The sequence below is a fragment of the Pelodiscus sinensis genome, chromosome 4 (genome assembly GCF_049634645.1).
Source record: "Pelodiscus sinensis isolate JC-2024 chromosome 4, ASM4963464v1, whole genome shotgun sequence".
Taxonomy (NCBI): Eukaryota; Metazoa; Chordata; order Testudines; family Trionychidae; genus Pelodiscus; species Pelodiscus sinensis.
The window spans coordinates 36,576,503-36,593,608 of record NC_134714.1 but is presented as its reverse complement, the minus strand read 5'-3'; the positions used below and the strand labels follow the sequence as shown (position 1 = coordinate 36,593,608).

Below are 17,106 nucleotides of genomic sequence, written 5' to 3'. Positions count from 1 at the left end.
TTGTGCAACCCAAGCTGGGTGGGGAATTATGTCAGGCTTAATAATGTTAAGTAGAGGGAAGGCTGAAAAAGGAGCAGGTAACTAAATCTGTGAAGATTTATGTTCAGATGTTATGAACATTATTTATTTTAAGAAAAGGGCAAGCATTTTTCTTTGATTTTTATGGGTTTGGAAATTTTATGCCATCTGCTGAGACCATGGACTTTCCAGTTGCTTCACTATGATAGTTTTGCTCAGGTGAAAAAAAACCCAATATTTTTAATATGAGTATCTAAATTAGGCAACTGGACTATTATTATGCACTTTATCAAGAAGATTTACTAGAGTAGGATCTTTTCCATTTTCAATGTAAGATTTTGTTTGATGCCTAATAAAATGTTACTGGACTTTGTAGACCCTGCACTAAAATAAGGGCCCTGTCTTCTTAACCTTCTGTTCCCACCCACAGAAAATCAAGGAATCTTTTTTTCTGATAGAGGAAAATTAGCTGATATTTAACAAGCATAAAGATTAAACAAAGCTTTGATGATTCAGTTTTTCATTATCATTTAGACAGCCCTTTGATCTTCGCCAATGTGTGATCACTCATATACATTGTTAACTCCTCATTTTCCACAGATACACTCCATTTGTTTCATAGGGATCTTCATTATCTTTGATGTGAAACTGTTTCTAATATGTCCCGTGTCTGCAATACAAATATCTACACAGGTGGCTCTCCAGGACAGTCCAGTAATTAAAGGTGATCAATAAATGGCAGCTCAAAACTGTCATCTAATAGCCTTGGGCTCTCATGAAGCACTCACTCCAGGAAAGGAAAAATACCCAAATACTATTGAAAATACACATTTTATATTGAAGTACTCAGAATTTAACCTTTATGATCTAGGCCTGACTAGGACAAATCACATTCAGCAAATCTGTTTCTAAAGTAAGTTGTTTCAGAGTATGAAGCCTGGTTAGAGGACTCCAGGGAAAATAGCAGCTGAAAAGTAAATTAAAAATCAGGTGTTGCTTTAAACTCTTTTAAATTTTTTTGACATGTTCCCTGAGGGGAAGACCTTTTCAAAGTATGATGTGAAGTTTTAAGTGGAGTGAATCCCAATTGACTTTGATGAGAGTTGAAATTTGATGGATTGAACCTTGCACAAAGGTTTGAAAATACACCTATTTAAATTCATTATGTTCACTTATATGATCTGCTCTTTTGCTCACTTTGATGTCTTTATGTCAGACATGAGGCACATGAGAACAGATTTCTTCTGATTTTAAGCAGCGGCTGCCATGGATGCAGAGATGACTTGGGAAAGTAGAGCAATCAGACTAAGGGTCACACGCAGTAAGGTTCTTCTAGAAGTGTATATCAAAATTACCTTCTCATTTTAAAAGCATTAAAGTATGTCATAACTATGCTTCTGCCTATATTTCTTCCCCCATTACATATCTGGCCTGTTCCTGATTTTTAGGCTCTCTTTTTTGCTCTATGTGACATTGTCACTTATTCCAAGAACAGCTTCTCAATTACTTACCAAGTTTTGTTTCTACCTTTGATACCCATGAAGTCCTCATTACCATAACTGAGCTACTCACACTTTTTATTTTGTAGTGATATAAATGTAGCCGTGTTAGTCTGGTGTAGCTGAAACAAAATACAGGACTATGTAGCACTTTAAAGACTAACAAAATGGTTTATTAGATGATGAGCTTTCGTGGGCCAGACCCACTTCCTCAGATCAAATAGTGGAAGAAAATAGTCACAACCATATATACCAAAGGATACAATTTTTAAAAAGTGAACACATATGAAAAGGACAAATCACATTTCAGAACAGAAGGGAGATGTAGGGGGGGAGGAGGAAGGTAAATGTCACAGACATCAACATCTAATAAACCATCTTGTTAGTCTTTAAAGTGCTACATAGTCCTTTATTTTGTATTTATTCACACAATGCTCCTGTGAGGTAGGGAGGAACCATTCATAGAACCTAGGTACAGAAAATCTAAGGTGCTCAGGATCACACACCACGTCCATTTTGGAGCAAGCACCTGAATATTGGTCCCACACGTTCCAGGCTAGCATATTATTCTAACAGTTAGACATTCCTTCCTCTCACTCTTCAAGTGACTGATCCAAAGTCCATTGAAGTCAATGGAAAGACTCCCATGAGACGCTGACCAAAACCCCTAGACAATTCTGAAAAATACTGCTCAAATTGACAGAGCTAAGGTGGAGTGTCTGAACATTTCTGTGTGGGATCATAGAAGGGAAACTATTTATTTAGATAATTAGAAACAGTCAGGATCTGTAACATGGTAAATATGGGCGCACTCAACATAATTTCACATTAGTTCTTAGTTTTGAATAAGGAATAGGTTGATAGCTTGAATACATATAACCAATATTCCAAATCAGGACAACATTTAGCACGAGTTGTCCAGTAGTTATCTTAGCATGATAATATACTGTTGGAGCACTGTGGAGGCTAAATGGACTTTGTGTTTCCATCAATATCTTGACCAGTTAACAGCAATCTCCACAGAGGCCTGCTTCTACCACTTCATGCTGGTAACAAGCCTGAGTTTGAAAATGAGCTGTGAATGTAGAATCTTGGTGTCTTATCCCTCAACAAATTCCATAAGTTCAATTTTCCTACATAAGAAGCTGATATAAAGCCCCTTGAGCAGAATGAAAAGGACTGAACTTCAATGGATTTTGGCTCAGCCCCTTCATTCTGTGTAAAAGTATTTTCTCCTTAATTCAGAATCAAGATTGTGCATGTGTATATGTCTAAGTGTGTATTGTGACAGGGTCAAGATAGATGGCTACTGGAGAGTATATTAGTCAAGTATATTAGACCCAGATTAAATAAATCTCCTTTGCCTTGGTAAAGTAAAAAGAGCTAATCCAGAAGCTGTCAGAAGCCTGTATCCCAAGAAAAGGGAAAAAAATTATAGGCAGGTGTGTTAGACCAAGCTGGATGAATGAGCATATCAGAGAGGTGATTAAGAAAAAGCAGAAAGCATATAAGGAGTGGAAGATGGGAGGGAACAGTAAAGAAAGCTACCTTATTGAGGTTAGAGCATGTAGGGTCAAAGTGAAAGAGGCTAAAAGTCAGGTAGAAGTGGACCTTGCAAAGGGAATTAAAACCAATGGTAAAAGGTTTTATAGCCATATAAATAGGAAAAAAAAAAAAACAAGAAGAAGTAGGACCGCTAATTACTAAGGATGGAGTGGAGGTTAAGGATAATCTAGGAATGGCCCAATATCTAAATAAATACTTTGTTTCAGTCTTTAATGAGGCTAATGAAGAGCTTAGGGATAATGGTAACATAACAAAAGAGACTAAGGATATGGAGGTAGCTATTACCATATCCGAGGTAAAAGCCAAACTTGAACAGCTTAATGGGAGTAAATAGGGGGGCCCAGATAATCTTCATCCAAGAATATTAAAGGAACTGGCACATGAAATTGAAAATTCATTAGCAAAATTTTTTAATAAATCTCTAAACTCAGGGGTTGTATCATTTGACTGGAGAATTGCTAATATAGTTCCTATTTTTAAGAAAGGGAAAAAAGCAACCCAGGTAACTATAGGCCTGTTAGTTTGACATCTGTAGTATGCAAGATCTTGGAAAAAAATGTGAAGGAGAAAGTAGTTAGAGACATTGAGGTTAATGGCAATTGGGACAAATTACAACATGGTTTTACAAAAGGTAGATTGTGCCAAACCAACCTGATCTCCTTTTTTGAGAAAGTAACAGATTTTTTAGAAAAAGGAAATGCAGTGGATCTTATCTACCTCGATTTTAGTAAGGCATTTGATACAGTACCACATGGGGAATTATTGGTTAAATTGGAAAAGATAGGGATTAACATGAAAGTTGAGAGGTGGTTAAGCAACTGGTTAAAGGGAAGACTACAGCGGGCCATACTGAAAGGTGAACTGTCAGGTTGGAGGAAGGTTACTAGCGGAGTTCCTCAGGGATCATTTTTGGGGCCAATTTTATTTAATCTTTTTATTGCTGACCTTGGCACCAAAAGTGGAAGTGTCCTGATAAAATCTGCGGATGACACAAAGTTGGGAGGTATTGCCAATTTAGAAAAGGATCGGGATATTATACAGGAAGATCTGGATGACCTTGTAAATTGGAGTGATAGCAATAGGATGAAATTTCATAGTGAGAAGTGTAATGTTATGCATTTAGGGATTAATAACAAGAATTTTAGTTATAAGCTGGGGACACATCCGTTGGAAGTAACGGAGGAGGACAAGGACCTCAGAGTCCTGGTTGATTGTAGGATGACTATGAGCCGCCACTGTGACATGGCCGTGAAAAAGGCTAATGCGGTCTTGGGATGTATTAGGCGAGGTATTTCCAGTAGGGATAAGGAGGTATTAGTGACATTATACAAGGCATTGGTGAGACCCCATTTGGAATACTGTGTGCAGTTCTGGTCTCCCATGTTTAAGAAGGATGAATTCAAACTGGAACATGTACAAAGAAGGGCCACTAGGATGATCCAAGCAATGGAAAACCTGTCTTATGAAAGGAGACTCAAGGAGATTGGCTTGTTTACCTTAACCAAAAGAAGGCTGAGGGGGGACATGATTGCTCTCTTTAAATGTATTAGAGGGATAAATACCAGGGAAGGAGAGGAATTATTTAAGCTTAATACTAATGTGGACACAAGAACAAATGGATATAAGCTGGCTAGTAGGAAGTTTAGACTTGAGATTAGATGAAGGTTTCTAACCATTAGAGGTGTGAGGTTCTGGAATGGCCTTCCAAGGGAAGTAGTGGGGACAAAAGATCTATCTGGCTTCAAGATTAAACTAGATGGGTTTATAAAGGGGATGGTTTGATGAGATAAAACGATCTTGGTAACTAATTGACCATTCATTATCAGTGGGAATAGGTCAATGGAGAGATGATAGGAGTTACCATAGAGAACTTTCTGGGTGTCTGGCTGGTGAGTCTTGCCCACATGCTCAAGGTTTAGCTGATTGCCATATTTGGGGTCGGGAAGGAATTTTCCTCCAGGGTAGATTGGCAGAGGCCCTGGAGGTTTTTCGCCTTCCTCTGTAGCCTGGGGCACAGATCACAGCTAGAGGATTCTCTGCATCTTGGGGTCTTCAAACTATTAGAAGGCTTCAATATCTGAGATATAGGTGAGAGGATTATTCTAGGACGGGGTGGGGGAAATTCTGTGGCCTGCATTGTGCAGAGGGTCAGACTAGATGATCATAATGGTCCCTTCTGACCTTAAAGTCTATGCGTCTATAAGTCTATGAGAACAGCAAGGGATGTTCCATAATCAATTAAGGCAGACAGGACAACTGAGACAATCAATTAAGATAGACAAGCCAACTGAGATACCTGAAGTCAATCAGGAACTTTCTAGAATCAATTATGAGACATGAAGTTAATTGGGATGTTTCCAGAATCAAGTGAGGCAGGCTAATCTGAACCATTGGAGACAATGTAGAACCAGATGAGACTGGTTAAAAGGAGTTCCCCTTCTGTTAGCTCACAACATGTAAAGAGCTGGGAAGAGAAAGTGCTGTGGAAGGTTTGGGGGAACACTTGCAAGCAAGTAGTAGGAGAAAGAGCCTGCAGAAAGAAAGGTGCTGGGGAGGGCCAAGAGGAAGTGGTCCAGGAAATTATAGCTATCACACTAGTGATTCTGGAGACATTGCAGGCAGCTGCTATTACAGGGTCCCTGGGCTGCAAACTGGAATAGAGGATAAGCCCAGGTTTCCCCCATCCTAAACCCTGTATTCAGCACAGGAAAAGGACTAATTATAGTAAAGGGGACTATCCTGTCCCAAATCATTGAGAGGGGCACCAGAGACTATGGAGTTTGGTCTCTTCTCTTTTATCTGTGATGCCCAATGATGAGGGTACTTCAATCAAATTATAAGGTTGGGCCCTAGAGAAAATGTCTAAACTGAAACAAAAGGAAAAATTCTGTAGCACTTACAAGATGGTTTAATAGGTGATGAGCTTTCGTGGCGCATGAAAGCTCATCACCTATTAAACAATCTTGTTAGTCTGATCTTGCTAAAACAAAAGGAAAAACTATGTAGCACTTTAATGACTAACACGGCTACCTCTCTATTACTATCTAAACTGAGGGCTGCTATGAACCTCTGAGGTAGACAGAGGAAGAGCTTTGTCACTCTATACATATATATATATATATTACTGCTATCTTATGAATAAGTCCTTCTAATTTTCAGTATTAGTAGTTATACTGTTTAATCACAATGTTTTAATTGGAATTCCAGTTTTGTCTTGAAGTGGCTTCTTGACATGACTATATCTGTAATAATACAGATGCACAAGTTCATCACAGAAGAAGGAGTAGCAGCACAGTCGAGAGCACCAGCGATTTAAGCACCCTATTATGTAGATCCAGCTTTAGCACAGCTAGGTGATATGGTTCTGAAAACACTAGTGGCTACCTGGAGCCTTGTTATTATCATTGGTTATTCATATCATGACAGTGTCTAGAATCCACAATCATGAGCTAGGACCACATTGTTCTACACTCTGTACAAGCCAGTGGTGTTGCCAGATGGGGATGCTTGGTTGGGTGGGCCATGATGGGGGCTGGATGAGGGGGCCAGGAGTGATTGGGCCACCTGCCCCCCAACCATCCTTGGGATGGGAATGGACATGCTGGCCAGGGGACCCCAGGCCACAGGGACACACCTGGAGAACAGAATCCACATGCAGGGTCTTACCCTTTTCCACCCACTGGCCTGGCATTCCAGTCCAATGGAGTAGAGTGGGGTAAGACCCTGAACCTCACTCCCAAGTTGGAATACAGGATGTGCTGGTAGAATAGGGCAAGCACTCAACCCCGATCCTGGCTGGATTATGGAGCAGGCCGGAAGATCAGGACAAGCACTGTGGCACTAGGAGATTGCTGAGAGGCTGGAGGGTTGGGGAAGGGTGCCAAGTGAGTAGGCCATGGTGCACTCATGTTCACCTGTGGCTATGCCTCTGGTACAAACACAATGGCTACGTCTACATTGGCCCCTTTTCCGAAAGGGGCATGTTAATTTCACAGGTCGTAATAGGGAAATCCGCGGGGGATTTAAATATCCCCCGCGGCATTTAAATAAAAATGTCCGCCGCTTTTTTCCGGCTTTTAGAAAAGCCGGAAAAGAGCGTCTACACTGGCCCCAATCCTCCAGAAAAAAGCCCTTTTCCGGAGGATCTCTTATTCCTACTTCAAAGTAGGGGCCATTTTTATTTAAATACCGCGGGGGATATTTAAATCCCCAGCGGATTTCCCTATTACGACCTGTGAAATTAACATGCCCCTTTCGGAAAAGGGGCCAATGTAGACGAGCCCAATAGGAACATAATGTCCCTGCCTCAAAGTTTACAACATAAGGATAAGATAAGTGGATATCACCAGACCTTGTCTATGCTTTGCACTTTGCCTGGATATGAAATTACATTAAAGACTCTAATAATACACTGTTTCTTGATAAAATTGGAGACTTTTAGGCATGCAATTTGTGTGAAGTTCTTATTCTATCTGGAAACCTCCAGGATTTAGCACAAACTATAGAAACTACAGTCAAGAGTTTAAAATGAATGGACTGGAACAGAGATAAGCTCACACTGAGGGATAGTTCAGTGGTTTGAGCATTGATTTGCTTAAACCCAGGGTTGTGAGTTCCATCCTTGTGGAGGCCATTTGGGGCAAAAATTTGTCAGGGATGGTACGTGGGCCTGCTGTGAAAGAGGGGATTGCACTTGATGACCTTGCAAGGTCTGTTCTAGGAGATAGGCAATCTCCATTAATATATATATATATATATATAATATTCTGAAATGCCCCTGGTAATTAACTGCTGAATACTATAACATGTTCAATTCTGGCAGGCAAGTTTTAATTTTGTTTAAAATATTCTCTTCAAGGGTAATGTGTCAAAGCTTAGCACTTGCTACTGGATCTGGCTCAACTGGCTCCCTTCCAGCCAAAACCCAGCTTTGTAATCATTTGGGATGTCATGCATGAGAAGGAGTTATGTAGCTCAAAATGAAATATAATCTATAATTCTAGGACTGGTCAGAATGTTGATTTAGGAAGAAACGTTGAAATATTTGATTCATCTTTGACTGTGGGAGCAGCAATGCAGTTCCAGTTTCCTTGTTAATAAAATGCAAGAATCAGTTGGACAGCTTGTTTTAAGGAGAATTCCATCTCTCTTCCTCTCTCTCAGCATTTTCTCTCTAGCAGCGCTCACCACAGTGGTATCTAACTGCTAACCACATTCTTCGGCTGTGGCCAAAGCAATCAGAGTGTTTTGCTGCGTTTCCTGACCTGTAAATATGTAAAGGTTTGGCTCATTTACAGCAACCAAAATCATGTAATATAAACTGAAAGATATATGTATTTTAAGAGGTGCTTTGCATATCATTATGAGTGACCATATTGTTCTGGCCTGAGTTGGAGGTTCAAAAGGCAAAGTTACTGTGTTGGAAGATTTTTCTCTATTGGTACAATATGTTTTTAACATAATTTCTGAAGCAACCATAATCTTTTGGGAAAGGTACTTTTTAATAAACATAAATGAAATGAGAAAAAAATAGGTCTTGCCATATTGTGCTTGTATTATCCTGATAAAGAACTGCCTTATTATTAAAGCTAGGATATTCAGAAGATTATGAAAATATTGAAGTCAAAAATTAGAAAACTTTAGCCACTCACATAAGCAGAGCAAAGATTTAGCTCTACTTTGCAACAGCAGTTATGAGATTTCATATTGGGAACGAAATGTGCAGAAAGGCTCTTCTTGGCTAGTCTTTAATCCAAATCTTATTAATGCAGGAAATTCAGAGTTTTGATATCAATTTATCAAAGCTACCAAGACATAATATTCACCATTATCAATGGAATACTACACAAAACTTGTTTTCAACAAGTATACATGGTTGTCTGGATCTACTAAAGATCTGGATCCACTAGTGACCTGAAACACAAGATTTCCTATTATTTTCCTCATTTACACTTTCTAAAGTACTGTATACTAGCAATTTTTCTGAGTGTTGATTATCATCTTGAAGAAACACATGTAAGTATTAATGTAGTCATTGTAGCTATTATTCTATAAGGGTGTGTCTAGACTACATGCCTCCTTCGACGGAGGCATGTAGATTAGCCAGATCGGAAGAGGGAAATGAAGCTGCGATTAAAATAATCGCGGCTTCATTTAAATTTAAATGGCTGCCCCGATCTGCCGATTAGCTGTTTGTCGGCAGATCGGGGGAGTCTGGACGCGATGCCCCGACAAAGAAGCCTTTCTTCATCGACACAGGTAAGCCTGGTTTCACGAGGCTTACCTGTGTCGATGAAGAAAGGCTTCTTTGTCGGGGCATCGCGTCCAGACTCCCCCGATCTGCCGACAAACAGCTGATCGGCAGATCGGGGCAGCCATTTAAATTTAAATGAAGCCGCGATTATTTTAATCGCGGCTTCATTTCCCTCTTCCGATCTGGCTAATCTACATGCCTCCGTCGAAGGAGGCATGTAGTCTAGACACACCCTGAGAGGTAAATCCAACTCCTTCCTCTGTAGGAATTAAGTGGTGTGATCCATTGTCTAAAGGATATGGCAGTTGGACAGAACTGGTGAGGAGCAGAGCTGGATGATCCATCACAGTATCAGTTCTCCTATCTTTATGCCCCACCCCGAAGAAGCCTAAAGACTATCAGAATGAAGTAATCTTCATAGAATCATAGAATAATAGGACTGGAAGGGACCTCGAGAGGTCATCGAGTCCAGCCCCCCGCCCTCAAGGCAGGACCAAGCTCCGTCTACACCATCCCTGACAGATGTCTATCTAACCTGTTCTTAAATATCTCCAAAGAGGGAGATTCCACCACCTCCCTTGGCAATTTATTCCAATATTTGACCACCCTGACAGTTAGGAATTTTTTCCTAATGTCCAATCTAAACCTCCCCTGCTGCACTTTAAGCCCTTTGCTCCTTGTCCTGTCCTCAGAAACGAAGAGGAACAAATTTTCTCCTTCCTCCTTGTGACACCCTTTTAGATATTTGAAAACCGCTATCATGTCCCCCCTTAATCTTCTTTTTTCCAAACTAAACAAGCCCAGTTCATGAAGCCTGGCTTCATAGATCATGTTCTCTAGACCTTTAATCATTCTTGTCGCTCTTCTCTGTACCCTTTCCAATTTCTCCACATCTTTCTTGAAATGTGGCGCCCAGAACTGGACACAGTACTCCAGCTTAGGCCTAACTAGTGCAGAGTAGAGCGGCAGAATGACTTCACGAGTTTTTCTTACAACACACCTGTTGATACAACCTAGAATCATATTTGCTTTTTTGGCAACAGCATCACACTGTTGACTCATATTCAACTTGTGGTCCACTATGACCCCTAGATCCCTTTCTGCCATGCTCCTTCCTAGACAGTCGCTTCCCATCTTGTATGTATGGAACTGATTGTTCCTTCCTAAGTGGAGCACTTTGCATTTCTCTTTATTAAACCTCATCCTGTTTACCTCTGACCATTTCTCTAACTTGCTAAGGTCATTTTGAATTATGTCCCTATCCTCCAAAGAAATCGCAACCCCACCCAGTTTGGTATCATCCGCAAACTTAATAAGCGTACTCTCTATCCCAATATCTACATCATTGATGAAGATATTGAACAGTACGGGTCCCAAAACAGACCCTTGAGAAACTCCACTTGTTATCCCTTTCCAGCAGGATTTAGAACCGTTAACAACAACTCTCTGACTACGGTTATCCAGCCAATTATGCACCCACCTTATCGTGGCCCTATCTAAGTTATATTTGCCTAGTTTATCAATAAGAATATCATGCGAGACCGTATCAAATGCCTTACTAAAGTCTAGGTATATGACATCCTCCGCTTCTCCCTTATCCACAAGGCTCGTTATCTTATCAAAGAAAGCTATCAGATTAGTTTGGCATGACTTGTTCTTCACAAACCCATGCTGGCTATTCCCTATCACTTTATTACCTTCCAAGTGTTTGCATATGATTTCCTTAAATACCTGCTCCATTATCTTCCCTGGGACAGAAGTTAAACTGACCGGTCTATAGTTTCCTGGGTTGTTCTTATTCCCCTTTTTATAGATGGGCACAATATTTGCCCTTTTCCAGTCTTCTGGAATCTCCCCTGTCTGCCATGATTTTTCAAAGATCATAGCTAAAGGCTCAGATACCTCCTCTACCAGCTCCTTGAGTATCCTGGGATGCATTTCATCAGGACCTGGTGACTTGCTGACATCTAACTTTCCTAAGTGACTTTTAACTTGTTCTTTGTGAATCCTATCTTCTAAACCTACCCTCTCTCTGCTTGTATTCACTACGTTAGGCACACCTCCAGACTTCTCGGTGAAGACCGAAACAAAGAAGTCATTGAGCATCTCCGCCATTTCCAAGTTTCCTGTTACTGCTTCTCCCTCCTCACTAAGCAGTGGGCCTACCCTGTCCTTGGTCTTCCTCTTGCTTTTAATGTATTTATAAAAAGTCTTCTTGTTTCCCTTTATGCCTGTAGCTAGTTTGATCTCATTTTGTGCCTTTGCCTTTCTAATCTTGCCCCTGCATTCCCGTGTTGCTTGCCTATATTCATCCTTTGTTAGTTGTCCTAGTTTCCATTTTTTATATGACTCCTTTTTTATTTTGAGATCGTGCAAGATCTCCTTGTTAAGCCAAGCTGGTCTTTTGCCATATTTTCTATCTTTCCTACACAGCGGAATTGTTTGCTTTTGGGCCCTTAACAACGTCCCTTTGAAATACTTCCAACTCTCCTCAGTTGTTTTTCCCTTCAGTCTTGCTTCCCATGGGACCTTACCTACAAGTTCTCTGAGCTTATCAAAATCTGCCTTCCTGAAATCCATTACCTCAATTGTGCTGGTCTCCCTTCTACCTTTCCTTAAGATCATGAACTCTATTATTTCGTGATCACTGTCCCCTATACTGTCTTCCACTTTCAAGTTCTCAACTAGTTCCTCCCTATTTGTTAAAACCAAATCCAGAACAGCTTCTCCTCTGGTAGCTTTTTCAACCTTCTGAAACAGAAAGTTGTCTCCAATGCAGTCCAGAAACTTATTGGATAGCCTGTGCCTCGCTGTGTTAGTTTCCCAACAAATGTCTGGATAGTTGAAGTCCCCCATCACCACCAAATCTTGGGCTTTGGATCGTTTTGTTAATTGTTTAAAAAAGGCCTCATCCACCTCTTCCACCTGGCTAGGTGGCCTGTAGTAGACTCCTAGCATGATATCACCCTCGTTTTTTACCCCTTTTAGCTTAACCCAGAGACTCTCTACACAGCTATCTCCTACATTCATCTCCACTTCAGTCCAAGTGTGTACTTTTTTAATATACAAGGCAGCTGTCTTACAACCTAGTTAAAAGATTGTTCCCACATCCATGCCATGTATCTGCCAATTACCTTGGCGCTGGGTTCATAGGTCTGTCTGGTTATACAGAGTTCATGATCTCATGCGTGTGTACATTTCTTAGAACGTAAGGCTCTGACTACAAATACAGCAGACCACCTGGTGCTGTTAAATATAGACACACTCTGCATCTAGGCACTAAAATATGTACACAAGCAATTTGTTTAGACTTTGAACAAGGATATGCAAATCTCAAGGAGTTTGAAAGTCTGAATATATTTAGATGCCCGAGAAAGTATATCAGAATATACTAAAACATTTGGGTCTAGAAGTCATGAGGGAACTTTAACAAAAGCAGGATTTCTGGTCAGATTTCTTAGTGAAAATAGCAACAATAAATATCAAATATCTAGAGATTTGAAATAGTGGCAAGTTGTCATTATTTTACTTGGGACAAATTCACATCAAGCCCCTTGTTTTAATGGTGAAGCATGAAAAAGCATAAAGAATAACCTTCACTTAGGCTGTATCTAGACTACAAGCCTCTTTCAAAAGAGAGCGTCTAGACTGCAACCATTTCTTTCAAAAAAGTGAGTCCGGATGCTCTCTTTTGAAAAAGCCCTATTTGCAGTCAAGAATGCCTTTTTTTGAAAGAGCACTTTTGAAAAAAGGTGTTCTTCCTCATAAAATGAGGTTTACCATGGTCGAAAAAACCACCACGTTCTTTCGATTTAATTTCGAAAGAACGTGGCAACAGTCTAGACCCAGGGGAAGTTTTTTCAAAAAAAGGCCACTTTTTTCCAAAAAAAAAACCAACCCTGTAGTCTAGACACAGCCATAGGCTATGTCTACACTCACGGCTTCTTGAGCAAGAACATCTTGCACAAGAAAACGTCCACACTGCCATGTGCACACTGTGCTTTTGCACAAGAGCTCCCATGGCAGTGTGGACGCTCTCTTGCGCAAGAAAGCTCCAACAGCCATTTTAGCCATATGGCTTTCTTGCGCAAGAAATCCCTTCCGAGCGTCCACACTGCCCTCTTGCTCCAGAGCGCCTGCACAAGAGGGCGTACACCTGTTAAAAAAGAGTGTAGCTCTTGCGCAAGAAGCCCTCTCTTACCATTCCGTACTGTAAATTTCCTTGTGCAAGAGCGGGCAGGCAGTGTAGATGCTCTGAGGATTCTTGTGCAAGAATGGCCATACTTGCGCAAGAAGCCGTGAGTGTAGACATAGCATTAGGCTGTGTCTAGACTGGCAAGTTTTTCCTCAAATGTGGCCGCTTTTGCGGAAAAACTTGCCAGCTGTCTACACTGTCCGCTTTGATTTGCGCAAAAACACTGACGATCTAATGTAATATTGTCAGTGTTCTTCTGCAAATACAATGACTCTCCCATTCGGGAAAAAGCCCTCTTGCGCAAATGCTTTTGTGCAAGAGGGCCAGTGTAGACAGCTGAGAGCCGTTTTGCTCAAAAAAGCCCCAATGTCGAAAATGGTGATCGGGCTTTCTTGCGCAAAACCATGTCTAGATTGGCACGGATGCTTTTCCGCAAAAAGTGCTTTTGAGCAAAAGCATCCATGCCAATCTAAACGCTCTTTTCCACAAATGCTTTTAACGGAAAAACTTTTCCGTTAAAAGCATTTGCGGAAAATCATGCCAGTCTAGACGTAGCCTTAGTGTTTTGGGCCCAAATGGAAAAGGCATATTAGACAACTTCGATTTTTTTTTTTATCCTGAGCATGTCATGCAGAGAAAAGTTTCCTTTTTACAGATTCTTACAGTTATATAACAACATTCTACCCAGATTGTGCAAACAGATGAAACAATACTTTTTGGTAACCTATTTTACTGGGGGAAATGGTACAAGGAGGTGGAAATGAATGTGAACAGGGCACTAGGATAAGAAGTCATATCTTATTGTCACAAACAAAGCTGAGAATGGGAAATTAAGAACTCAGACATCAATCTTCTTTTCAACATCACAATTTGGTGCATGTTTCTCATAATCAAAGAGATTTCCCAGGTCAAAAATCAACAACAAAACCAAAATGAGTCTCCATTCCAAGGGATAATTTACCACCAGAAAAGGAAACAGACAAGAAACTTGCTAGGAAACCTATACCTGACACAACAAGATACTGTTGTTGCTAGAAAATACAGGGAGGAAGAAATAATGCAATTAACTCTGTTTATTCCTACAGGCCTGGCTCCAAGATCCAGAATTTTTTTAGTCCCATGATACCCCATCCATTGCTCATGATCATTTTTCCTTTACTGCCTTACCACTGATTAGCATATTACTTTGCATTTATACAGTGGTTGCCACTAGAACTTTCTCTCCATTTTACTCCCAGAAACGCATCTCAAACTAGTAGCCACAGGAGTATGCCAGTGATAAAATAGAGGAAACCTAATGGGTGCTATTTCTGAAGAACTCTGTTTGTTTCATGGCTATGACTTTTTGTTGTAATTTTTTACCCTGATACACTAAAGATCTTCTTGTAAATTTCAGTAGAGAGTCTCAAAAGCCTTTCTAAACAAAGGGACATGATATCCAGAGTCTCCTTTATTCCATTGTGCCTTTCTCCTGATGCTCTGAGCCCTCTGTTACCTTGTTGCAGTACATTGTCAAATCATGGTCATAATAGCTGCAGTATTTCCCTGAGCCAGACTTTTCTCATGCGATTTCAAGCTTAATTTAACTCATCTTACAAAGAAAGATAGTAGAACAATGTCACATTCCACAGCAAAACACAGGAGTGAGTCAAACACATGTTTTCTGACCATATGTTTTGCTAAGAAAATACGCTGTGGCTCCACGGCCCAGATTTTAACTACAGATAATGTCATACAGCTTTAATTAGGCTGTTACTGATGAGTTACATTTTTCTCCACACCACTTAAGGTATCCCTAGAAGTGATGAATGGATCTTACTGGTAGACACTAGATGTTCCTTATTGGGTTTATGAAGATGCTTCTCCAGATTTCTTCTCTTTTCCTTTAGATTTCAGATCCATATCCACTCATTTACAACTTCAGAGAGCATGTCTGCCTTGTACCAGGGGTTATTACAAAAGCAGGGATCAATATCCCTGGGACCTTACCACTGAATTGCAGACACAAAGTCCAAAGACACAAATGCCAGACCTTTCAATAAATGATTCTTTATTTACAGAGTTCTTTCTGGCACTGGTGCTGATAAAGAAATGAGTCACAAACAAGCCACATACCTTCTCACCCATTTCCAACTAGTTGTCTAAGGAGTTTCCCTAAAGACAATGCTTACCTCTAGCAGAATAGGTTTAATAGTAAATGTCCAAGACCTCTGTAAGACAGAGAAGCCCAGCTTTCAGACTTGGGTGATGAAACTTGAAATCCAAAATCCCATATTTAAAAGCTCAAATGAATATTTAAGTGGACAAATGTCTAATTTGCAGACCTATGTAGCTAAATATAGTGTTCCCATAATACACATTTCCATAGTAGGAGCAAATCGGGAGGAATTAGCCCAAATGTTTAGATGAATAAAATAAAATACACTTCAAAAGCTAATTTTCAGGGAGACAGCAACTTGAAATTAGAAGATGTGGAAACTGAAATGACACGTCCTGAGACAAACATCATGTCTACATAATGTTGATTTTAAAAGACGCCATTTATTCCAGCTCTTAGCTTTCTTGCTTTGAGCCGACATTACCTATAAATCTGGAATCTTCTGTTGATGGGAAATGGTTCCCCCCCTAAACCCCCATTTTCTTCTGTTTTCAGTAAAACCTGTGTTCCTCCTGAGGGAGTCTCCTGGCCCAGCACAGGAGTGAAATGCAATACGTATAAGCACAAGGTAAAAATGAGCAGGGAGAGCACAGGACTCTGAACTTGACTATGAGAGTACAGCTTGAATCTTCATCAGGCTTTGCCTGGAATGTGGCATAAGAGGGAAATACACAGCAAAGCAATTCATTGGTGTGATGAGAGTGATGCTTAAACCAATGTCTCCTCAGGTATGTCCATTCCCCAATCCCTTTCTTATCCTATTTATTGGTGAGTGAAGGAGTGGTCTCCAACCTTTTGGTGGTAATGTGGCGGGGGGAGGTGGAAGTGGTAGCATGGACTGCCTGCTGCGGAGTGGGGTCGCTGGGCCTCGAGCTGTGGCCCACTTCCAGGGCAGCCAGACCGCACTTTGAAAACCACTGCCTTAAATATATTCTCTTTCAAAATTTGTTCCAAACCCTACATGCTACTGAGGGCCAACTAACAAGCCTATAATTTCCTAGATTGTTTTGCTTTACTGTCTTAAAAATAGATACTATATTGGAATTCCTCCAGATATAGAGTATGAACTCTGAATTTACATATTCATTGAAAATTCTGGCTATTTCGGTTTCCTGTGCCAGAAGTCAAGTAGGCAGAACCAGCTCCCTGAAGACCTATGTGGGGAATTCCAGCATGTACAGAAATGGGGGTATGTGTTGTGAAGAGGAGGAGAAGACAAACTATACAAGGCAATGCAAAGCAGGTGCTGGAGGCTCAGGTATATGAGTCCTTAGACTCCTTATAATTGGTTGGATGCCCAAAGGATAAACCCATTTGGTGGGCTTTGCAATTTCTACAGTCCATAATAGTCCCCTTTAAATAATAAAGAAATGGCCTGGAAGCTTTGCCTCATAAAAGTAGGAATAAGAGATCCTCC

The 17,106-nt window shown here is 40.5% G+C and overlaps 1 long non-coding RNA gene across 1 annotated transcript in view; it reads right to left on the bottom strand.

Moving 5' to 3' along the window:
- Positions 1–15,482, bottom strand: part of LOC142828967 (uncharacterized) — a 39,350-nt gene extending 23,868 nt beyond the window's left edge. Inside the window, exon 1 of the long non-coding RNA XR_012903156.1 lies at positions 15,351–15,482. This is a non-coding gene — a long non-coding RNA (uncharacterized LOC142828967). The remainder of the gene's footprint in view (positions 1–15,350) is intronic.
- Positions 15,483–17,106: the final 1,624 nt, after the last annotated feature.